Source organism: Dasypus novemcinctus, chromosome 7 (assembly GCF_030445035.2).
Source record: "Dasypus novemcinctus isolate mDasNov1 chromosome 7, mDasNov1.1.hap2, whole genome shotgun sequence".
Taxonomy (NCBI): domain Eukaryota; kingdom Metazoa; phylum Chordata; class Mammalia; order Cingulata; family Dasypodidae; genus Dasypus; species Dasypus novemcinctus.
This window is the reverse complement of record NC_080679.1, coordinates 3,895,413-3,921,544: the sequence shown is the minus strand read 5'-3', so window position 1 is coordinate 3,921,544 and position 26,132 is coordinate 3,895,413. Positions and strand designations below refer to the sequence as shown.

General features: G+C 42.5%; 1 protein-coding gene and 2 long non-coding RNA genes across 3 annotated transcripts in view; all 3 read right to left on the bottom strand.

The window, feature by feature from the left end:
• Nucleotides 1–26,132, bottom strand: part of NDUFA10 (NADH:ubiquinone oxidoreductase subunit A10) — a 74,197-nt gene that overhangs the window by 6,848 nt on the left and 41,217 nt on the right. The gene's annotated exons all lie outside the window — the stretch shown is intronic.
• LOC131279094 (uncharacterized) lies at nt 6,272–8,739 on the bottom strand. The gene is made up of 2 exons (XR_009186420.1): nt 8,466–8,739; nt 6,272–7,659 (listed from the first exon to the last, which is right to left on the bottom strand). It is a non-coding gene; the product is annotated as an uncharacterized lncRNA (long non-coding RNA).
• On the bottom strand, nt 17,611–20,321 carry LOC131279093 (uncharacterized). The gene is made up of 2 exons (XR_009186419.2): nt 19,520–20,321; nt 17,611–18,284 (listed from the first exon to the last, which is right to left on the bottom strand). It is a non-coding gene; the product is annotated as an uncharacterized lncRNA (long non-coding RNA).

The window sequence follows — 26,132 nt, the reverse complement described above, 5'->3', positions numbered from 1 at the left end:
TCCCCAAATGATACATATAGTAAATCCTCTAACACCCTTTCCCACTCTACAAATCCCATGAGGCTGCCACCTTGTTTATACATGTCTGAACATTAAATTCACAAAAAACCCACTGACAAATGATTCAGGGACCTGGCAAGAAACAGCGTGCTCAAGAGGGGAGTACTAGAGCACATAGTATAAAGAGATCTTTAGAACAGGTGTGGGCAGGTAAGGAAAACCAGGCAGGAGGGCGAAGCACCCAGGACTGAGGACAGCAGGAGCCCTTCCTTGAGAGATAAGGGTGGGGGGAATAGCTCCTGAAAGAGCTGGAGCTGCAGCTTGGCAATAATGGGGCCGCGGGGGTAAAGATCAGAGCCTCTGTCCCTCCTCCCGCCCTCCAATCTCCTGCCAGTGCCTCCCACTAGCTCAACCTACTGGAAGCCAGCAGGCAGGGATGCTAGCCAGAGGCCAGTGTCCCTGGGCACAGAACAGGGCAAAGGGCAGGGTGCTGACCAGGAGGGGCAAAAAGCGAACATTTAACACAGCCACAAAAATGTCCCCATCAGCCAAAAGAAAGCAAGATGAGCGGCCTGGCTCTGGGGGACAAGGTCAGAAGGGCAGGACCCGTCGCAGCGAACAACCCCCACGGAGAGCCGCGCACATTTAGAAACCCCACCCAAGTTTTGCTGTATGACTAGGGAAATAGTTATGCACACTGTTCTGTCAAACTATGTTAAGTGGGAACAAAATATTGCATTTTTGTGTAATTTCAAATCGATATGAACAGTGGACTTGCACATACTACATACATAACCAAAAAAGTCTTCCAAATTCTGCTCTTATGAGATCCCTCATTTTTTGAAAAATTCACCTTCTCCTTTATTCTCGTCAGCAAAAGGCATTCAAGCACCAACCATAAGGCAATATCTCAGCCTCTACCATAAACCATGACATGTGCTCTTAGTTGGCCTAGCAGAGGTGTCAGTGTACTGGCACAAATACAAATGACATGCCTATCTCTCCACTCCTTAGTCGCATGATGCAAAGCAGCACTGAGGGAGTCTCAACTTCATTTCCAAGCCCGATGTAGCTCAAAAAAAAAAGAAAAAGATATAACTCTGCTGATATTCTCTGAGGCCCTGGACTTCCCCTTCCCAACATTTCCGTTTCCATGTACACAGGGTTCATCGTGAGGCTCCATAACTTACAAACGGCAGGAGACAGAAAGAAATGGATGACTCAGTGGTCACTCAGAGGAGGTCGGTGGTAAAAAAAGTCCCAAGAGAAATGCCACCTATCCCACGCTCTCTGGCCTGGGATACTGTGTCAACGACAGTTTCATTTAGGTGTTGGGAATATTCTGGGAATACAAAAGAAAATTCCCAGCTCCTCCAGGAGTATGCAATCTCAGGAAAAGCCTGGGAAGGGAGCCCTACCTACCCAGTAACTTGGTGAGATGCAGGGTGTGGCCTGTAGGGGGCCCAGCAGGAAGCACCTGCAGCTGTCTGGCAAAGGTGTGGGGGGTGGAGAGCGAGCCTCAGAAGACAGCAGGGGACACTCTGGGGAGAGGACTCAAGCACCGTGACACAGCCTACAGGAGGCTGGGGCTGTGAAGTGGGAAGACACTGTTGGCCAGCAGTGAGCTGACACTTCTGGTCTCCTGATTCTGACCACAGTTTAGGCATAGGTGGTCACTAGGCCAGAGCAGCTGCAGGGACATCCTGTGTTAGGGAAGCAGCATTAGCACCTGAAGATGGCTTCCAAGGGTGCTCAGGGCCAGGAAACAAAGCCAGCCCTGGGAGACATAAAGGAGAGGAGGGGGAGGTGATCCCCAGGAAGGTGACAGAAGCACAGAATGGGCACAGCCTGTGGTCATCAGGTAGAAATGACCCATGGGCAGTTCGTGACTGGGGGCCTGAAGCTCAAAAGACAGGTGCATGCTCGAGATTTACAGACGACAGGCCATCACCCAGAAAGTGAAGAAGGGAGACCACGGGTTCGAAGACCTCGTCCCCAGTCAACTGGCAAAGAGAAGGTATCTGCAGAGCAGCAAGGCCGAATGGACAAAAGAAGGCCTGGCTGAAGACTGGCGAGAGGTCCAAGAGGCGAAGCTGAGAGCCTGTGGTGGAGCAGGCCCCAGAAGGAGACTGAAGAGGGGGTATTTCAATCCCTGTAAATGGGGGAATCCATAAGGCCATGAGACTATGCCAGGACACATCACATGCTCAGGAAGGTAGGAGGGACGTGGTGCTCTCACCTCGGGCTAAGATTCTTGGTAGCAGGGCCAACCCCCACAGGAGAGCACCAGCCAACACTGAGCCAATCTGCAAATCGGTGAAATCTTTGCCTTGGATTGTTTGTTTTTGTTAGCTACTGGCACACAAGGAAACCTCTGTCATATCACAAGATGGATACAAACTTAGGTAAAACTTCAGAAACGATCAATGAAAAACAGTCTTTAGACATAACAAAGACTTAAAATAAAAACTAAAAATAAAAAACTTCAATATGAAAAGTATTAACGGGAAACAGAAATAACAAAATGATAAATATACAAAATTATGATTTCAATAAACAATTTATAAAAAGGAACTGAATGGAAATACTGGAGTTGAAGACCATAATAAGTGAAATAAAAAAATTTCTAGAGGAAAAGCTCAAAGAGAAAAGCAATATGTCATGAACAAGGGGAGCTCCAATAAGATTAAGTCCTAATTTCTCATCAGAAACCATGGAGGCAAGAATGTCCTGGGATGAAATATTTAATGTGTGAAAGAAAACTGCCACCAAGAGTTTTAAATCCAGCAAAAGTATCTTTCAAAAATAATATATTCCCAGAATAACAAAAATTGAAACAGTATGTAGACCTGCCCAACAAGCAACGCCCAAGGGAGTTCTTTAGATGGAAAGGAATGGACACTAGACAATACTTCAATGCAACATAAAGAAATAAAGACCCCTAGAGGTGGCCACAAAAGTAATTATAAATGCCAGTACTATTAGCATATTATTATTTTTTATATGTAACTCCACTTTTACCTTTTATAGGCTCTAAAATGCAAATGTATAAAAGCAATCAATGATAGATTTATGGTTTTGGACACTATGTAAAAAGATTTATAACAATTACCAACCCCCCACCCCCAAAAAGGTAGGGGGGCAAAGAGATATAGGAGCATAGTTTGATTATGCTATTGATGTTAAGTTGGTATCAAATCAAACATGACTGTTATAGATTTAGAATGTTAAATTTAAGCCCTTGCTAACCACAAAGAAAATACCTGAAAAATATATGCAGAAGAAAATAAGAGACTCAAAACGGTTGACTACAGAAAAAAAAAAAAAAAAGGATCTAAGACTTACAAGGACCAAAGAACAAACTGGCAAAAGAAACTCCTGCATTATCAGCAGCAACTCTAAATACAAATATATTAAACTTTCACTCAAAAGGCAGAGACTGGCAGAGTGGTAAACAACAACGACCCTATTATATGCTGTTCACAAGAGACTTACATTAAATTCAAAGACACGGTAGGGTAAAAGTGAAAGGATGGAAAAAATATACCATGCAAATAGTAAACAAAAGAGAGCTGAAGCAGTTATACTAATATCAGACAGAAATAAACCTTAACTCAAAAACTGTTACAAGGGACAAAGGACACTGTATACTGATAAAGGGGTCAATCAACAAGATATAATAATTATAAATTTATATGCACCTAATAGCAGAGCCCTAGAATATATGAAACAAATACTGACAGATTTGAAGGGTTAGTTTTACATTAATAATAGGAGACTTCATAATGGAGAAAACATCTGGACAGAAGATCAATAAAGAAATACTGTACTTGAACAATACTATAAATCATCTAGACCTAACAGACATATATAGAGCCTGTTACCCAAAAACAGAATACACTTTCTTCTTGAGTGCACATGGATCATTCCCTAGAATAGACTATATGAGGACCCAAAACAAGTTTCAATAAATTTGAAGAGATTGAAATCATACAATGTATCTCCTTTAATCAAAACTGAATGAAACTAAACATCAATAACACAGAAAAAGTCACAAATATGTGGAAATTAAATATTCCAAGAAGAATTAACACCAATTCTGCCGAAATACATCCAAAAAACTGAGAAGCAGAGGACACTTCTTAACTTATTTATAAGGCCAACATCACCCTAATACCTAAGCCAGATAGAGGTACCACACAAAAAAAGAATATTATAGACCAATATCCTCATCAATATAAATGCAAAAGTCCTCAAAAAACACTATAAACCAAATCCAATAGAACACTGAAGGAATTATACACCATGATCAAGTAGCATTTATCCCAGGAATGCAATGGTATTTAAATGCAAAAATTAATTAATATACTATTATCAATAGAACAAATGGGAAAAAATCCACATGATCATTTCAATTGACACAGAAAAGGCATTTGAAAAAATCCAGCACTCCTTCTTGATAAAAACACTCAGAAAACTAGGACTAGAAGGAAATATCCTAAACATGATAAAGGGCATATATAACACAACCACAGCTGACATCATACTCAGTGGTGAAAGACTGAAAGCGATTTCCCTAAGATTAGGAACAGGACAGGGATGCTCACTGTCACCACTGTAATTCGAACATTATACTAGAAGTTCTAGCCAGAGCAATTAGGTAAGAAAAAAGAAATAAAAGGCATCTAAATCGGAAAGGAAGAATTAAAATTTCCCCTATTTGCAGATGATATGATCCTATATATAAAAAATACCAAAAAATCCACCATAAAGCTACTAGAATAAATTTTAAAAAGTAGCAGTGTACAAGATCAACACACAAAAATCAGTAGTGTTTCTATATGCTAGTAATAAATGATCTAAAGAGGAAATCAAGAAAAAAATTCCATTTACAATAGTAACTAAAAGAATTAAATATCTGGGAATAAATTTAACCAAGAATGTAAACTACATGTACAAGGAAAACCACAGAACATTGAGAGAAATTAAAGACCTAAAGTTAAAATTGAAAGGACATTGTTTTCATGGATTAACATAAATATTGTTAAGATGTCAATTCCACTCATACTGATTTATTCATTCAACATAATCCCAGTAAAAATTCTAATAGTCTTCTTTTCAGAAATGGACAAGTAATCTTCAAATTCACATGGAAGGGTAAGGGGTTCCAAACAGTCAAAAACATCTTGAAAGAGAGGAACAAAATTGGAGGACTCACACTTCCCAATTTTAAAACTTACTGCGAAGCTGGAAGAATCAAAACAGCATGATACTGGCACAAGGACAGACATATAGACCAATGGAACTGAAATGAGAGTTCAGAAATAAACCCCCCATATGGGTGCAAAGTCCACTCAATAGGAAAAGAATAGTCTCTTCAAGAAATGGTGCTGGGAAAACTGGATAACCATATGCAAAACAATAGTAAACTTTCACCTCATACCATATGCAAAAATTAACTCCAATAGGATTAAAGATATAAATATAAGAACCGAAACTATAAAACTCCTGGCAGAAAACAAAGGGAAACATCTTCAGGACCTTGTGTTAGACAATGGTTTCTTCGACTTTTCACCAAAAGCACAAGCAACAAAAGGAAAAATAAAGGGGATCTCATCAAAACTAAAAACTTTTGTGCATCCAAGGACTTTATCAAGAAACTAAAAAGACAACCTATGTAATGGGAAAAAATATTTGGAAAGTTAAATATGACCTGGTTGTCCCACTTCTAGCTATTATACACAAAATAATTCAAAGCAGGGATTCAGGTATTTATACTCTTATCTTCAAAGGAGCACAATTTATCAGTGCCAAGAGGCAGAAACAACCCAAATGTCCATCAACAGCCAAATGGTTAAAATGGGATATAGCCATACAATGGAATATAAAGGATTGAAGTTATGCTGTATGCTACAATGATGCAAAAACCTTGAAGACATCATGTTTGAATGAAATAAGTTGAACACAAAAGGACAAATATTGCATGAGCTCACTTACATGAAATTAGTAGAATATACAAATTCAGTCAGAAACTATAATACAGGTTACCAAGGGCATGGGTGGGGTGGGAGTGGAGAATGGGGTGTTAATACTTAATTGGTTTAGAGTTTCTGTTTGGGTTGATGGAAAAATTTTGGTAATGGATGGTGGTGATGGTGTCACAACATTGTGACTGTAATTAACACAGGTGAACTATATATTTGAAGTGGACAGGAAATTTCAGGTTGTATTTATGTTACCAGAATAAAAAATTAAAAGAAGGAAATCCATATAACAATACAACACAAACAGTGAACTTTAATGTACAGTATGGACAATAGTTAATAATATAATTATAGTATTAGGTTGGTACAAAAGGAATTGTGGTTTCAGATCATGAATTTTAAATCATTATAACTGGCTCAAACATATCTTTATTAATCAAAATAGGAACCATTATAATCAACACATTTTTGCCAATGAGAAATAAGTTTGTTTATTCCTGTAGCGTATAAATCCATACTTCAGGGGAAGCAGCTGTGGCTCAATCGAACGGGCTCCCATTTACCATATGGGAGGCCCTGCGTTCACATCCCAGGGCCTCCTTGTGAAGGCAAGGTGGCCTGTGCCTGTGGAGAGCTGAGAGTCCGTGCCCACAGAGAGCTGATGGCACAGAGAGATGGCATGGCAAGATGATGCAACAAAGGGAGACAGACAGACACAGAAAAACTCACTGCAAATGGACACAGAGAGCAGACAGCAAGCAAGCTGTAAAAGGGGGTGGAGATAAATAATAAATCTTAAAAAAAAAAAATCTGTGCTTTGGGTTTCGATGAACTCTTAGAAAGCATTTTCTGCATCCTGCTCGTTGTGGAAGTGGTTTCCCTGCAAAAAGCTGTCGAGATGCTTGAAGAACTGGTGTCGGTTGGCAAGAGGTCAGGTGAATAAGGCGGATGAGGCAAAACTTCGTAGCCCAATTTGTTTGACCTTTGAAGCGTTAGTTTTGTGACCTGCCATTGGGCGTTGTTGTGGAGAAGAACTGGGCTCTCTCTGTTGACCAACGCCGGCTGCAGGCGTTAACAGTTTTCAGTGCATCTCATCAATTTGCTGAGCATACTTCTCAGATGTAATGATTTCACCAGGATTCAGAAAGCTGTAGAGGCAGCAAACCAACAAACAGTGACCATGACCTCTTTTTAGTGCAAGTTTGGCTTTGGGAAGAGCTTTGGAGCTTCTTCTCAGTCCAACCACTGAGCTGATCATCGCTGGTTGTTGTATAAAATCCACTTTAGGTCATACTTCACAATCCAATCAAGAAATGGTTCATCGTTGCATAGAATAAGAGATGATGACACTTCAGAGTGACGATTTTTTAAATTTTCAGTCAGCTCATGAGGTGCCCACTTACCGAGATTTTTCACCTTTCTAATTTGCTTCAAATGCCAAACGGCCATAGAATGGTTGACGTTGAGTTCTTCGGCAACTTCTCATGTAGTTTAAGAGGATCAGATTCAATGACTGCTCTCAATTGGTTGTTGTCAACTTCCAATGGCCGGCCACTACACTCCTCATCTTCAAAGCTCTCATCTCCTTTGCAAAACTTCTTGAACCACCATTGCACCATACATTCATTAGCTGTTCCTGCACCAAATGCATTGTTGATGTTGTGAGTTGTCTCTGCTGCTTGACGACCCATTTTGAACACAAATAAGAAAATCATTCAAATTTGCTTTTTGTCTAACATCATTTCCATAGTCTAAAATAAATATAACAGCAAGTAATAAGTCATTAGCCAAAAAACATAAAGCGATAAATGCATATTAAGATGATGTTTGACATGACCATATTTATTTAAGAAAGTATGCCAATATCAAACAGCAAATTTCAACAATGCAAAACCACAGTTACTTTTGCATGAACCTAATAATATTGTTTAATCAATTGTAACAAAGATACTATATATCTGCAAAATGCTAATAATAGGGAAAACTGTGTGAGATGGGGGTATATAGGAACTCTGTATTAATTACATTATTTTTCCGTAAACCTACAACTGCTCTTATTTTTAGAAATGAAAAGAAAAATCATTGAGCTATACACTAACAATCACAGCATTTTATACAAGTTACTGCATGTACTGCATGCGTGTTTTCCTCAATGAAAGCAAATCCCCAGATTGCATGTGGGGGGTGGGAGGGAAGAGAAATAGATGTGAATGGTTTTCAAGTTTCAACAACATCCACTGCAACCCATGCAATGGCCAGTTGGCACCTATCATAAGACCCCTTCTATCAACCTTCCCAGGGTTTTTAAATTAAAGTTGTCATTTAATGGTTTACCCAAATGCAGGAGCAGCCATCCAGGTCTGCTAGCAGCAGCCCCCACTGTGGACAGGTGGCTATGTGCCAGTTTGACTCTGTGTTCACCTTGGCAAATTGAATTTTAAACCACAGAGGACAGAATTAAAACTAGTGGAACATCATTACCTGCTGGATCCATTAACTGCCTCACAAAATCTGCTCTCTGAGCTTCTTGGGGTGGCATTTAACTGGCCTTTGATATTCAGAGGGAGGACTCTCAGTCTCGAGGGTCTGTCCTTGGTACATGTTGCACAGGAAGAGAATGCAAATCAGCCTTCTTTCACATTATTACTGATGTCTGTATCTGCTAATTGAAAATAAACCTCAGGCCAACAAAATCCAGGTGACATTTATCACACAAGAAGTGTACCCTGAAGCCTCTGGGCAGACCTCCCAAGCAGGGAAATGTCCCTGAAGCATGGGCATGGGGCCCAGCCAGGATCTTCGGCATCACAAGCTGACTCTGGTGATACATTACTGCACATGCTCCTAAGAGTGCTTGTAAATGTTTAAATGGAAAAGTTATGCAATTAAATAGCCCAATAGTAGACCACACATCCACTCTAAAAAAGAAAAAACACTGTAATCTTGTTAGAAGTTTGAGAACATGCTGACAGGGCCCACAAACCAAGATTCTTAAGGAATGAAATAGAGGAGAGCAACTGACTTAGAGAATAAAAACCCTTGCAATGCTCATTTCTTTTGAAATTCTACTTTGACTATATAACTGAAGGATAATTTAAAGCTTATCCCATCACTGAATTCAAGGTATTCTAGACTAATTGAATTCATGGTACTTTGGTATAAGTTTAATGCTTTCAGGAGGAGGTTGTTTTCCCACTTTTTCTAATCCCCACTAAATATTTAAAAACTGTATTTACTAAAAATATGGCAGATTTTTTAAAAAAATCGTCAACTAAAGCACAAGCCTTGGAAGTCTCCTCCCGAGCTGGACAGCTGCCCAGCTCCTTTCCTCTGGAATCATAATGGGAGCACAACCACCTGCAGGGCCTCACAGGCCAAGGTAACGGGTGCTTGGGGCCCAGGAAGGAATTCAGAACAGTGCGCCGGGCAGGCCATGCCCAGTGAACCCGGCAGCATGGGCTGAAGCCCCCTAGAGCCATGCAGGAGCCAGTCCCCAGTGCTGCTTACAGCCAGGCTGGCTGACCAGGAGCCAGCCCTGGGCCCACTCAGGGGCTGCCACTCTCCTGGAGGAGGCACAAGGGCAGGCCCCTCTCCTGGGGCTCCTGCCTCCCTGGCAGCCAAGGTTATTCCATGACAGTACAGTAAATGTGCAGGGAGGTCTGTGCATCTATCTGCATGCGTCTCTGGGCAAAATCAACGGGACGCATCCTGCCCTGTTTCCACTGGCACCTTTCTGAACTTCTTTGCATGCAAGAGATTTGAGAAGGCACAAGACTGTGGTGTTTGCAAAGCTATTCCTATTTCCCCCCAAATAAGTAGTGTTGTGCATCTGTCAGTCATGCTAAATTTAAACTAGCACTCAAAACAAAGGGCAGTGTGCTATCCCCTGCCCTCCTGGTTCACAGCCACGCGGCAGCCTCTCGATGCTTCTCTCACACACACGGAAGGCTGACATGCTACCCCTGAAGGAAACGTGAAAACTTAAACAAGGGCTGCTTCTAGTGAGGGGAACCCGATGGCTAGGGGACAAGGGAAGAGAGTTACTCTTATCTGTATACACTCCTGCACCTTCTGAATTTACAGAACACGCACATACTTCCTCTTTTTAACAGAGAGGTTAAGTAACTTGCCCCATGTTATTCAGCTAGTGCCTTCACCAAGCCAGAATTCAAACCCAGGTCATCTGTTCCAGAGCCTGCCTTTCCAGCTGGGCCTCCGGAGGCTGCAGCCTACATACCCATCTCCTGCTGCTCCGAGCCTTCCCTGTTATAAAGAATACTCTGATGTGCCCCCCACATTTGTGTGCTGAGCATATATTCCTAGAAATGGAACTGCTTGCTTAAGGGAAAACAATAAGCAGCAAGCAGAGAGACGGATGCTGACACAGCACCCGAGCCAGCTCGGGGTTGCTAGTGCAGACTGCTACGTGCCACGCGGGGACTCCAGGCTTCGGCCTCTCCAGACAGACTTGCGTCCCGCCAGGCTCATGGCCGGTCACGGCCCAGTGCAGGGTCAGCAAACGATGGCCTGCTGGTTAACCCTAGCCCACCTGTTTCTGTAGGTGGGTAAACCTATTCGTTCTGTGTTCTCTGTGGCTGCTTTTGTGCTATGACAGGAGAGGGGAATAGTTAAGGCAGAGGTTAGATGGCCTGCAAAGTCTAAACTATTTACTCTCTGGTTCTTTACTGTTTGCTGGCCCCTGGCCTGGCAGAAAGTGACTACGGGACATTAGTGCTTCCAGCAAACACTTATTAATTATGTCCCCCTCACCAAGCAATGCTTAGGTAATGGAGCAATGGCATGAACAGTGACTTGCAAAGCTCCAGCAAGGTTTCAGAGGCAGGTAAAATGTTATCCATTGTATCCAAAGTGATGCTGTTGGTTTTGACAGCTCTATTTCCAGCTCTGGGTAAGGTCTGATTTTGGAAAAAGGGACCCCATCTCTCAATGCTACAAGCCAGGCAGGATTTGTGCCACACAGGAGCCTCCCTCACCTACATCTGTGCAGTCAATGCTGGCTGCTGGAGGAGCAACCGCTCAAGAACAAAGCATATATTTACTTATTCCCGAGGAAGAAACTCTGTATTCCTTCTACATAAGAAGTGATACATACTAGCTGCTTTGATAAATATGAATAAAAGGCAGTCCCGACAGTGGAGCGGGTACGGCTCAATGGTTGAGTACCTGCTTCCCATGTACGAATCCCCAATACCTGTGGAAAAAAAAAAGCAGACCCTGTGTCCCTGTCTTCTGCTGACCTTATAAAATACATAGAACACACAGGACGAGTCTGAATGAGGGAGGAGCTCAGAGCAGGAGACCCAAGGAAGGAGGAGTGGGCAGGTAGGAAACCAGGACCTGCCCCAAGGGAGCAGAGAGGAGGGAGGAAGAGCGCCAAGTCCCTGGTCTTAAGACAAGCCATGGAAAGCCAGCTCCCCCGCCCCGAGGTCACACTGGGCGTCAGGCAGCTCAGAGCTCAGGCTAGGTGAGTCGATGCCAGGTGGCCACCTGCAAATCCCCACCAGGAAGTGGTAACAGGGTCTGGAACGACCCTCCGGCCACACACTTCTAGAAAACCAGACCAACTAACCTAGGCTGGTGGTCTTGCTGAGTTGAGTCTAGGAAGGTCAAGGTCACTAGAATTTGTAGGACAGAGTACCAGAAAGGAGGAACCTACACAGAAAAAGAACAGGAATCTGCACACAGGATCTGTTTGGTCTTTAGCTGCACACACAAGGGGTAAAACTCTGGAAGGCCGGCAAAGAACAACTTCCAGGGCAAGAATTATTCCTGGAGAGTTGAAGCAAACAATTCAGAGCTCACTACGGGCTGAGAAATCAGCTGAGTTCCCACCAGCCAGAGTGGGTGCCCTCTACTGAAGACATGGAACATTCAACAGAGACACCAGCACAGGGCTTAGCCTTCCTATAAGAAAGCCTGCTCTAAACCCATGAAAAAAAAAAAGGATTAAACACCACGTGTTAAAAGGCTTAAAATGATTCTAAGTAACTTAACTGCTTACCAAAACAAATTCTAACACTTGTTAAAGGCATAAACACAATCTAGAACTCAAACATGTAAAATCCACAAAGGATGGCAAACAATAAAAATGTCTAGACATGTGAATATGGAGAAAATAAAACCTGTAACCAGGAGAAAAACCAGTCAGACTCAGAAATGACAAATCGGCTGAATTTGGAAGCAAGGACTAAAATAGTTATAAATATCCTTGATATGCTAAAGGAATTGAAAGAAAAATTGAAATAATGAGAAACTAGAAAATATAAAAAGAATCTAATAGAACATCTGGAGATGAGGGGGAAAAAAGGAGTATCTGAAATAAGAATTCTACTGGAGGGTGCTGTGGCCAGGAAGAGGTAGGTGCTGCTCATATCTCCTGCTGTGTGGGAAGCAAAAAGTGACAGCCCCTCCTGGCCTCTCTGCATTCACTGCCATGTACACAGCGGAACCTGCTGCCATGTGCTGCCCTTAACCAAGGTCTGACCACAGCGCAGGCTCTGAGGCCAGCCCATTCCTGTAGGACATGGGACTCTTCTCACTAGTGACTCTGGCTCCAGGAACTCCATCAAACTGGCCAAATCTTTCTTGGACTCATTCCCACTAATCCCCCTTCCTCCCTAACTCCCGCCCTAGGTGTCAAGAGATGCCCCAAGGACTAAAGGCTCTCCCCCCTCTTCTGGCTATCTCCGTTTATTCTTCACGGTGTCTCCCCCAAGAAATCTCTTCCACATTTATTCCCATTTGGCTTCTGGGGTGACCCAAACTATCACAATTGGATTAACAGCACAGTAGATGCCACAGAAGAGAAGATGAGAGAAGTTAAAGACATAGCAACAGAAACAAACCAACATAAGGCACAGAGAGAAAAATACTGAAAACGAATGGGCAGAGCCTCGGTGACCTGTGGGACATTACCATGTCACTGAACATATGTTTACTTAGAGTCTCCAAAAGGGGTGGGTGGCCACTCCACATCTAGTCATAGGCCCAAAAGCACTGAAAGCAGGGACTTGAACAGACACTCCCCCACCAATGATCATGGCATCTTTATGCACATTTGCCAACAGGGGAAAGCAACCCAAATGTCCACTGGCAGATGAATGGATGAGTAAAATGTGGTATACACAGACAATTCACCTGTCAGAGGAAAGTTCTGATGTGTGTTATCAACTGGATGAAATTTTAAAGTATTATGTTGCATGAAATAAGCCAGACACAAAAGGACAAATAGTGTATGATTTTACTTATATAGAAACCTAAAATAAGCAAATTAATAGAGACAGATAATAATTAGAGGTAACCAGGGTCCAGGCAGAGGTGAGAATGGGGAGTTACTGCCTAACAGGTAGAGTTTCTGTTTGGTGTCATGAAAAGTCTTCATAATGGATGGTATTGATGATAGTACATGGCGAATGTAATTAATGTCACATGCTTAAAAATGGTTACAACTTGGTGTGATATATATAATCACAATCAATAAAAAAGGGGAGGCAGAAAAAAGAAACAATGATCCAACATTTTCTAAATGTGATGAAAACTATAAAACCTCACCTTGCAAAAGCACAATAAACCTTGAGCAAGAGAAACCAAAGAAAACTGCACTAAGGCACATTATAATTAAGTTGTTGAAAACTAGGGATTAAAAGATAAAGAGAAAATCTTAAAAGCAGCCGTAAAAAAAAAAGTCCTTTATGTACAAGGAACAAAGACAAGAATAACTGATGACTTCTTACCTGAATCTATGCAAGAAAAAAAGAAAATAGAATATCTTTACTGAAAGAATAAGCTGTCAACCTAGACTTCTATATCCAATTTAAATGCTTTTCAAAGTTAAGTTGAAATATATTTTTAAAGACAAACAATAGCTAACAGAATCCTCGCTATCTGACCTGTACTGTAAGAACTGTCACAGGGAGTTTCTACAGGCAGAGGAAAAATGATGGCAGGTGGAAACTGGGTCTACATAAATGAATGAGGCACATAAGAAATGATAGTTTGGGGGGACAGGTATATGGAAAATTTAAAGAAATTATTTTAAAATTTCTTTAAAAAGAGAACTGTTTGAAACCAAAATAATAACAATATATTGTGAGATTTATATAATGTGTAGAATTAAAACATAAAACATAATAGCACAGAGGCGGTAGGAGGTGAAGTATATTCTTATAAGGTACTTACATTACATGTGAAGAAGTATATTTGATTATTTGTGGATAGACTGTGATAAGATACTTATTGTTAAACTCTAGAGCAAACACTAAAAAAGAAATAAAGAAGTGCCATTAAGGAGTCAATAAAGAAAACAATATGGAATTTTAGAAAATCAACTAATCCAAAGTAGGCAGGAAAAGAGGGGGAAAACATACAAATTTGAACCTCACTTGCTACAGGACTGAAGGTGAGGTAGGTAAGTGTAAGTCATTCAGCTAGAGAGCATCTAGCCTCTAACTAAGAAAGCTCCTCTATGAAAACTGTCTAAAAAGAACAGAAATCATTCACTCATTTTTTATGGAAGAACTTCCTGGGCCAGCAATTTAGTTTTTGCAAAGGCAGCCTCTAACTCTTACAGCTGTAGCCACTACTCCATGCAGTTACTTATAATATAGAGGATTACTCTTATGAAAGAAGTTTCTTAAAAAATTGGTGCTTTTTGAAAATAATCTTCAAGTTAGGAAAGAACTTGTGATTGCAACTAACTTGATGGAAGAATGCCTTCAGAAAACACGTCATGTAGGAGAAAGCCAACTTCCTGAACAAGCATTTCTCCATCAGATCAATCTAGGGATCCTCAAAGGTCTCCAACAGATCTTTTTTAAATATAGCAACTGACTTGCTGTATGCCATATCTTTTTTCTACTTAATACCTATGCTTGTGATTCTTCCTAAAATGCTCCCTTGAAATCCTGCGAATAAACAATGTCCCTTTGTCCATGAAGTCTTTCCTGATACAAAGAAAAACTAGATTCTTCTTCTTGGAACTCCCTCAATCCTTTGTATTTTCCTTTTGGTACTCATCTTAAAGTGGTGAGCAATGTAATTATTTGTATACTCATTTATTAAGTGCACAGCCTACAAAGTTCTTTTATTGGTGTGACTCCATGTGATCCGGACAGCCTTAAGGTAAGCAAACAGGAACTGCCTCTATTTTTAAATGGAGATGGTAAGTGATTTGCCCAAGGTCACTTGGCTAGGAAGTGGGAGGCTGAACTTTGAGCCTAGACATTTTAATTACCTAGTCTAGTTGGAACTTTCCACTAAATCACCTAAATATTAATTTAGATTAGTTAGATTTAATTATTTAATATTAAATAGCAATTCTTACTGTGCTTTTGAAAATATTCTAATAGTTTTGTCTTCTCTCAATCACATACTACCTTTATTTGGTTTAACTGAATTCCATCTATTCCCTTGAATTTCCCATTTATCTGTCAACCAGCTTAGGTTTCTGGCTAAAGATTTCCAGGGCAGCAAACATTAGGATCAATGCTAAGGAGACCTGTTAAAGCTGTCTACAGTCTGTACCCATACCCATTAATATGTGCTTCAACAGCATGTCACTGGAGAACGTGCATGTCCTGGGACGTAAGTTTGTATTTATATATGTGGTATATACACACACACACATGCTTTCTGTAAGTTTTATATTATCAGGAGCTTACAATGGAGCTCATAGTTTCTAAATTGAAAGAGTTTTCCTGGTGGACTAAAAATATATATTAATACTGGCACCAAGTACTCTGTTATAGTACTGTAAATAAGTAAATAAAAAGACTGAAGGGAGCTGTATTAGTCAGCCAAAGCAGTGCAAAGTACCAGAAATCTGTTGGCTTTTATAACAGGTATTTATTTGGGGTAAAAGCTTAGTTTCAAGGTCCTAAAGAGTCCAACTCAAGTTTACTTTTCTCACCAAAGTAAACTTGAAGCACACTGCTGTTGAAGCACACTGGTGGGCATGTCTGCGAGGGTTCAGCCCTCCTCTCTCCCCTCAGGCTCCGTAGGCCCAGCTTCTCCTGATCTCAGCTGCAGGTTGGAGGGCTTGTTTCTTTCTGGGCCCTCTTAGCTGCTCAGGACTCTGGTCTCTTCAGTTGCAAACTATCAGGTGAACGGCTCATCTCTCTTCCTGGGGCTGCAACATCAAAGTTCATTCCTCTTCCATGTCTGTGGAGGTCTCTATTCTTCTGTAAATTTCTTCTTCTGAGTTCTTGATTGTCCGTGTATACAGCCAACCAAAGGGGCCAATTTTCAAAAACATCTTTTAATTTTATCAAATCAATTTTCAAACATTTTATTTTTAAGATAAATGCTTTCTATTTTTAATAAACACCACAGTCTATTATAGATTTATCCATATTTAACTATCATATTCATTGTTGGGTAAAATATCATAGTTTAAATGTCTTAATTCCCCGTAACTCTTACCAGCTGTGAAAAATAGAACAGATATGCTTCTTCTCCAAGTGTTTGTTTAAATATCTAAAAATAGTATCCTTTCTAAAAATTCTAAAAATAAATCAAAGTAATAATTCAACACACACCAAAATAAGGATATGCTTGGTTTTCAGACTGTATGTAAAGTATCACAACACTTAACACTATACATCCACAGATATCTCACAATGATCAGAAATTACAAACAAATCAATGCAAGTGATAAAAACTTCATCTTCTATACTATTTTCTTCTCAAAGTGATACGTTAGTAATTTTCCATATACAGAAATATGAATATCTGGGGACACACAGATTCAAAGCTGAATTTCAACTATTATCATTAACTTTCTGTGGAGCAGGTAGAGGCAGAGGTAGGGTCTTATTTTCCAGCCCTACTTACTAGAGAGTGTTAGGGGTTGAACTGTCATCGTCCCCCCTCCCCCCAAGATATATTCAAGTCTTAATCCCCAGTACCTCTGGGCTGAAATAGGGTAATTACAGGTGGAATTAAGCAAACTAACATGAGGTCACTCTGGAGTATGGTGTCTTTAATTCGGTGTGGCAAGTGTCCTTATAAGAAGGGGCGGAGACACAGAGAAGAAAGCCACGTGATGGTGGAGGCAGAGGCTGCAGGTGCTGCGTTATGGCACGAGCCAAGGGCTACATATGAGGGCCAGAGCCAGAAGCTCAGAGAGAGGAGGGAACAGATTCCCCTACAGACTTCGGAGGCGCACGGCCCCACGGGCACCCGGATTTTGGGCACCCAGCCCTGGAACTGGAGAGGTCAACTTCCTGGTGTTCTATGCAATCTAGGTTATGGTATGGCAGCAGCAGCCCCAGGGCCTAAGGCACAGCAGGTGTTCCAAAGGTGCTGTGCGTTCCTCTCAAACTCCAGTAATGTCCAAACTGAGAACTGTTACGTTAGCATAAAGAAGAGATATCAAACTGAATTCCAAGGCTTGAGTGTCAAAAGGGAATTTATTTTATTTATTTTTTTAGGAGGTACCAGGGACTGAACCCAGGACCTCGTACACAGGAAGCAGGCACTCAACCACTGAGCTTCTTGCGCCTCAATGAAAACTGAGTTTTTTTTATTGTTTTTCAGGAGGTACCTGGGATCAAACCTGAGCCCTCATACACAGGAAGCAGGAGCACAACCACTTGCACTATATCCGTTCCCAAAAGGAAATTTATTTTTTAAAAATCAGACCTGTGCCTTTCGTCATCTTGCTTATGTAAACCGATCCTAGTGCCTTCCTGTTTATTGCAAGCCTGGATTTCTTAGAGAGATTTTCATAAAGGTAAGAACATACAGTGTTAATATATTAAAGCTAATAAAGCATCTCTATTTTTAAAAACAGTAACGGAGAATTTGATAACTGAAAACAAAAACAAGTTGAGGTAGTAAAGAAAAAAAAAATAACAGAGGCGGGAAAGAGAAAATGCTGTTGTCTTAGCAACTGTCCAGGACACGACCAGATTCCAGGCAAGGAGCCTTATATTTAACAGTATCTGGCCTCCTTACATTTATGCAAGACTGAACTGGTAAAGTGAAAATCAATTTACCATTTACTCTGAGGAAATAAGAAGTGACTTTATACAATGTTTGAAAAATGACTTTTATACACACATTCAGTGCTGTCCGGAATATTTACAGGGTCAATTCCAAGTACAGGATATGGGGTGGGGGTGTGAATGAAAACGGTTGATAAACACTGTTCCGACTCCAGGTAAGGGTGAGCCTCTGGAAGTACTGCTCAAAGACCTTGGATCCGTGTGGCTCAGCCTCTGCACGAGCTGTCACTGGGAGCACTGGCGGGCATGTAGCATCTGAAAGCCACCAGGATTCCTGCGAGGCCAGGGGCAGAACTGTGAAAACCCCGTGGCCATAGGGTCAAACAACAGAACGAAACCAAAACATTCTATCTTCCTCTTCCTATGGAAGTCTAGGAACCCTTTCTCCTGAAAGGTCTGTTCTCTAATCTGAGCCCCTGCAAACCAACACTGAGTTAGTCGGTAAACACACTACATAAACCATCACCCGTGGCAGTGCCCACACTCAGGGGCGCCAGGCAATGCCTTATGAGGGATTCAGCGTGGCCAGCCGCACACACCCGTGCCCTGGTGCCATGCCTGCCTGGAGGTGCTCGTTTGTCCACAGGGATGTCCTGAGCATGCCTGTACTGAGCAGCACAGTGCTTGGCACACAGCAGGTGCCCAAAGGAGCTGGCACCTGACCAATGTGACCATCAGCAGATGCAGTGTCCTCACTCTGCTCCTCCCTTCCCACGCCAGGGGCACCTGGACCCACGCCAGCTCCCCTCCTGTGGAGCGCACTGCCACAGCATCCATCTCCCCTCCATCTTGCAGCCCAAGACTGCCTGATGGAACCAGAAGTACTTCCTGCTGCCTACCCCAGGGCTTCATGACCCCCCAGGAACTGTCCCCCAGGGCCCCATCTCCCACTATGCCCCCAAAGAAGCCACTTGCCAGCCAGGAAAATGTCTTCTCCACTGCCGCCTCCTCCACTTAGCAGGGGATTCCTTGGACAAACAACTGAATTCCCCTGGACCTAACCTGGTGTCCCTGGCATAAAGCTCCCCTCACAGGGTTTGCTGTAGTAAATGAATTATTCTGAAGAAAGCCCATAGCTCATCCGTCTCAGCAATCTTAACCCCCATCTCAGATTCCAGCCTCGGAGAGCCTTTCTTAGTGACTCCATCAACACTGATGAAGCCCTGTCTCACCAGGCGCTGGGAACTCGCTCCCGTGACCAGGTGCAGTGCTCTCTCCTGTGTCATGGAGGGTGCGCTTACTAAACCCCACCTGGCTGAGCCTGACGATCAGACCCCGCAGCCTGCCCCAGGGCCCCAGATGGCCTCACTCCAGCTCCTCTCCTTCTCCATGTACACCCGCTCCCCAAACCCACCACCACTGCCCAATTCTGCCAGGCCTTTCCACACTTCTAGCCTTTGGAAAGGCTGCTCTTTTGTCCTCACTTGCTCTCTAAGGTCCTTTTTTAATTTGGCAAACTTCTCCTCATCCTGTAAAATTCCTGAAACTCCCAAAATCTCAGACACTGACCAGCACCACGCACCAGATGCCTCTCTCCGGTCCCAGCGCCCTTTGGAGCTACACTAGATCCTGTGTCACTGAGCAGCGCGGGGCAAAGGCTTGGCCTGCCTTGTCCTGGAATCCTCGGTGCAGAAAGGACGAAGTGCGCACACGAAGAGGCTGCGCACACGAAGAGGCAGGGCCCACCACCAGGCCACAAGCCTTCTCACCAACCCTGGAGACGAGGATTCACGATGCAAAGCCAGGAGCGAGGCGCTGGGCTCAGAGTCTGAAAGAGGCGACAGTGGCTCCACTGAAAAGAGACTCAGCTGCAATAAAATCAGTCCCTGGGATACGGGGAACTTCCAGGGCCCTAACTCACTTAGAATGCTGTGTCCCCGGTATGAGTTGTGCACCTCTTATAATTAGACAAGGCCAAGCCAGCATAAACAGAAACCCCGGGAAACTCCAAGAAGTCACATGAGCTGCTGGACCCTGTGACCTGGGGCGTCCTTCCTGGGTTTGGCACCCTTGAGGAAGAGCTGGTTACTCTTCACCCCAGAGTGGTCTCCCCGAGCTCCTGCTGGGAACAAGGACACGCATAAGGGAAGACCAGGCAGACGGAAGCCTTGACTGGGCAGCTGGTCATCTCCTAACAGTGAGGAGGCCGCAGGGTTTTCCCACTGCCTTATTCCTGCTCTAATTCCAAGTTGACCGTCCCTCAGAAAGCAAAGGACCTGGGATCCAGACAGCCCCCTCAGGGCCACTTCCACACCACCCCTTGCCCATGCTGGGGGAAGTCAGCACCGTGTCTTGAGTGTGAGCAGACCATACAGTCTCCACTCAAGCGTGTAGCTGACTGGAAAGAGCAGGCTTCCGAGAGCACTGGACAAGGTAGCAGGTCCTCACACAGATGATGCAGACTAACAGAGACAGACATGGTGCCGTCAAATATGCTCCTTCAGAGTCCAACAGCTGAGAGGCTGAGCCTCTCACAGGCGGTCAGCGCCCCTGAAGGAAAGACCTACGCCCCAGACTTATCAGCAACGGCAACCCAATGTCCGATCCGTGCACCCATACACTTCCTCATGTTACGAACTGTCAGTGCAAGCAAAGAACTGGAATTGCCTGAATGAGACTGGCCCTGCCACAGTGCACCAATGGGCGTTGACCAGGATGGCTTCGATGACAACAGCTAATGGGTGCTGAGCAGTCACCCCATGCCATCAGCACGAGTCCACTCAGTGAGCCCCCTCAACCACCTGTCAGGCAGGTTCTATATCCCAGGGAGTGTCTCTCTAGCATAAAATCTTTAGAGCCCGGTCTGCCCCTTCACCTCTTTCTCTACTTTCCTAAGGTTGAGATCTTATTAAATGAGTTCCTGCTTTCCCATCAAGGCCCTCTCCCCTCAGGGATTCCTGCTTCTGGCCAGGATGGCCTGGGAGGACCTTCTTAACTCTTTCAGACATGAGCCATGCCCTGCTTGGTCACTGCATGACACTCTACTCTCAGGGATCTAGAAGCCATTCTCGCCCTCTGGAATCCCTGCTCCATCAACTGTCCTTTCGCTCTCTCTTGCACTTTCTCTCTAGTGCTTACTTTCTCTTTTGCCTATAAACACACTGAGCTTGTCTTAGCCTTTGAAAACAACTAAATAAGAAGCTTACAAAAGGTGGGAAAGCCAATTCCCAACACTCTACTGAAAGTGTCCTCTCAAGATGCACCAATGACACAGTCATCAAACCCAATGGCCTGAGCATGCTCATCCTTCACCCCTCTTGACCATCCTGCAGCATCTGGAATAGAAGCCACCTGACTACTCTGCCGGGGCCCAGGGCCCTGAGTCATCGGGATGGGCTCCTGGCTCTCTCACCAGCTCCTGTTCTCCTCTCCGCAGAAAGCTCCCCTCAGCAGTGACCCCTGCCCACATACCATAAGGACAGAGGGCCCACGTGCTGGGGTATGCACAGGAAACGGACCACCGCTCTCCTACACTTGCCAATGTTTCTGCTCCCACCCAGGTCACAGAGGTAGGTATCTGTCCCTGCACAGTTGTACCAGTTGTACTTGTTATTGTAACTGCAACTGTAGAATCTAATTAAATTTAATGAAAATGGACTAAAATGAGTCTGAAAAGAGTTACAATTCTATTAAAAGTAGGTTGAAATGCTTTCAAATGATTTGATAAAGGTAAATCATTAAAAGAAAATCTGTTGAAATAGGCATGGATGTGGTACCTGTAAAAGATACAGCTAGGGAAAGATTTTGTCTTCCTGCTGGTTTCTATGCATTTAGAAAGCAATGAAATAAGTTTCTGCCTATGAAAGAATTTGAGTGCAAATGAAAAGTGTAATTTAAATTATATGAAACTCTGCAAAGATGAAAATTAGAATAACAGCTTCATTTCAACATGTAAAACACTAAGCAGATACCGTAAGATTGCGCAAACTGAGGTTGGACAAGCTTTCTTGGCGTTCAAAGTACTCCCTGGAAAGTTCTCTACTGAGTAACCCTTCCTGGGTTCACTCAGTAAATCATTAGATTAAATTAAATATAAGGGTTAATAAAAGACAGAATTGTGTCCAGGGCCCCCAAATTAAAATCACTGCCAAAATGTAGTAATCATAAAACCCTCCTGTGAGCTCACAGGGCCCCAGCTACTACTTCATATCTTTAAACCTCTTTGTAATAGCTCTTGGATGTCATCTGTACTTGCTCCACCGCCTCTTCCCTGATCCACATGCACCATGTCAAAGAAGAGTGACAGGACAACCCTCCGGCCCCCCCAGTGAAGAGACACACACCAGCAGCACTGACAAGCCCCCCCAGTGAAGAGACACACACCAGCAGCACTGACAAGCCCCCCCAGTGAAGAGACACACACCAGCAGCACTGACAAGCCCCCCCAGTGAAGAGACACACACCAGCAGCACTGACAAGCCACACCCCGCCCCCATCAGATGGTACCTCCTCTCTCTCCTACCCACAACCCCCCCTTGAGGAGCCACTTAGGCTCTAGGGCTTCAAGAAAAGCTTGTTTGTGTGGAGAGCTAAGGAACAGGGTCAGATTTAGCCATGAGGTAAGGGCCACACTGCCCAGTGATGAAGGCCTCAGGAAGAGGAGGGCTGCAGCGCCTCCGGTCTCAGCTGGGCTCCGTCTCCTGCATGTTTAAAATGGTCCTCCTGGGGAAGGCCACGGGCCTGGCCAGCACCCAGACTGGACAATTCAAGGCTCCACCATCCCAGCACCTGGAAGAGCTTGGGGCCAGAGGTGGCGGGCAGCCCCTGCAACTGCTCCCAGGCTCACTGGGGTCCCTGGGGGGTGCGGGGGGCAAGCAGCCACTGCATCTGCCCCCAGGCTCACTGGGGCCCTCAGGCCTCCAGCTCTCAGGAATGAGTCAAAGCAGAACCTGCACTGGGGTGCCAGGAGGTGTCCTTCCAACAGCAAGTGTACTAAGTTGGAAAGAGGAGAGAGAAAAATGAACTTCAAGTGTTCTAAAATGCATGCATTTTTTCATCTGTAGTAAAATTATTAATGTGAGAATTCTAATAAGGATGCATGTAAGACTACTAAAAGAATAGTAAAAAGAATGATAAGCCAACAGAGGGAAAAACTGAATAAAAACTACTTGATTAATCGAAAAGGCAAGGAAGGAAAAAGGATCAAAGAACAGAAAACAGAAAACCAATAGTAAGATGGTAGGTTTAAATGAATATATTAGTTATTTAAATAAATATAAATGGACTATATACCAATTAAAAGACAAAGATTGTCAGACTTGGAAATAAAATAATCAAAACTCAACTATATGCTGTGTAAAACAGAATAACCTTATATATAAAAAAACAGAAAGGTTGAAAAGTACAAAGGTAAACACACACATACTATGCAAATACCAACCAAAAGAAAACATATATAAGCAGACTAATCAGAAAAGGTGGATTTTTAAGACAATAATTATTAGAAATAAAAATATTCATTACAATTAAATTTCATAATTCGAAATGTATATATAACAACACTTGCTCAATCTACATAAAGCAAAATTGAAAAAGATAAAGAGAAATAGATAAAACCACAATCATTAAAAAAGATTGCAACCTTATTCCAATAAATGATAGAGCAATCATTAATTTCAAGGAGGATTTGAACCACATGATTATATAACTGTCATATATAAACCACTGTATCTAACAACTATAGAACACACATTCTTTTCTAGCACACATGGGACATTCACTAAAAAGAGACAACATGCTAAAGCAAGACTCAATGAAGTTCAATGATTTGAAATCATATTGCATTTTCTTTGACCACTGTAGAATTAAACTAGAAATCAATAAAATAAATAGAACATCCCGAAATGTGTACCATGAGTCAAAGGATAAATCAGAGTGAAAATTAAAAAGTATTGAGCAGTGAAAATATGACATCAACAACTTCTTTCATCATTGTGGCACATTCATTGCACTTGGTGAATACATTTTGGAGCACTGCTGCACCGCATGGATTATAGTTTACATTGTAGTTTACATTCTCCCCTAGTATGTGGGAGGAGTGGAGGGGTGGGGTGTGGGGTATATGGGAACCCCTTATGTTTTTTAATGTAACATATTTTGTGACCCATGTATCTTCAAAAAAAAAAACAATAAAAAAAATAGAAAAAAAAAGAAAATATGACGTTAAAGTTTGTGGGGTGCAAGCTAAAGCCATGCTTAGAAGGAATGCTATAGCCTCTGGGCAAAGGATCAGCAAAATTCTTTCAAAAAACAAAAGTACAATAAGGATTTTTTTCATACATACAAAAGCAGAAAGAATTCATCACCAGCAGACCTGCACAAAGTCCTTCACACAGAAGGAATGTGAAATCAGACAGAAACAGATCAACACAAGTGAAGAATGCTGAAGGATAACTATAAGGGTGAACATATGGAATTTTTATTATGTAAATATCTTTAAAAGTAACTGATGGTTCCCACAAAAATAACAACATAGTATGGGGTTTTATAGCGTATGTGAAAGCAAATGTATGACAACATCTGAACAGGTGGGGAGAGGGAAGAGGAGAAATGAAATTCTATTGTTATAAGGTTCTTACCCTACAGGTGAAGTAGGATAATATCCCTTAAAGGGGACAAAACTGAATCATTTCATTAATCAAATAAAAAGACAGAAAAAGGGAAAGGGAAGAAAGAACTGATGGGACAAACAGAAAACAAACATCAAGATGAGAGATTTAAATCTAGACACATTAATAACCATATTAAACATAAACAGTCTAACCACTCTAATTAAAAGACAGAAATTGTGGGGATGGATATGAAATCAATCCCTAACCATATGCTGCCTATAAGAAGCATACTTTACAAATAAAGAGACAGTTTAAAAATAAAAGAATGGAGACAATCATCAAAAGAAAGCTACCGTGGCATATTAATATCAGGTGCATCAGATTTCGGATCAAATAATATTACTAGGGATAGGAAGGTCATTTTATAATGAAGGTCAGTTTATCAAGATGATACAGTGATCCTTACTATTTATTTGAATACCCAATAACAGAGCTTCAAAATATATGAAGCAAAAACTGACAGAACTACAAGGAGAAAAAGATCCAAAATAAAAGAGATTTCAATACCCCTCTTCAAATAGTTAGTAGAACAAATACTCAAGTAACACACTTCTAAATAACCCCTGGGTCAAAGAAGAAATCAAAAGAGGTATCAGAAGGTATTTTGAACTGAATGAAAAGGAATGCCGCAAAAGCAGCACCTAAGGGGAATTTTTTGCAGCCTTAAGCAGGGCTATAGTTTCCCTCCCTCTAGTCTCTGGGGACCCCACTCCCTTGGCCTTCCGCCTTCATTACTGGTCATTCCTTCTTGGATTCCTGTGCAGGTACTTCACCCCCCTGTCCTGCAAGCACTAAACTGCCTCAGACTTTAGAACTCAGCCTTGTCTCTTTCCTCTTTTTTTTTTTCCTTTCCTTCCTAGTTGATCTCATCCTTGATTTCCTCTAAAATCTATTCCATCTTCCTTCTTTGCAGTATCAACTGATAACCCCATTGCTCAGGCCCGAAATCCTGGAATATTGGAATCTTACAGCTTCTCACTACCTCCACTACTTCCACTTCAGTCCATGTCACTGTCATTTCTCACCTGGACTCTGGACATGCTAATTGTTTGTCTGCCTCCTCCTTTGCCCCCTATAGTCATTATTCAACCAGGCAAGCGGAGCAATTCTTTAACATGCAATTCAATTTCATCACTTGCAAAACACTCCAGTGGATTACAATCCCACTGAGAATTCAATCCAAAATACTCCAGTGGCTTACAATTCCACTGAGTTCAAACCAAAGTCTCTAGAGGCTTACAATCCCACTGAGAGTTCAAATCAGAATCTCTAGGTTTACAGTTCCCCTGAGAGTTCAATCCAAAGTCTCTAGAAATTTACAGTCCCACTGAGGGTTCAATCCAAAATCCTCACACCACAGCCTACAGTCCCTCTTTAATCTAGCCTCTTCTACCCCCTTGGTTCACCCCAGCCCCACCTGCCATGCCCTCCTCCCTACACAATCCATTCTCGTCCCCCACATTGGAGTCTGTATGCCCCACCTCAGAATGGCCACACTTGCTTTTCCTCTG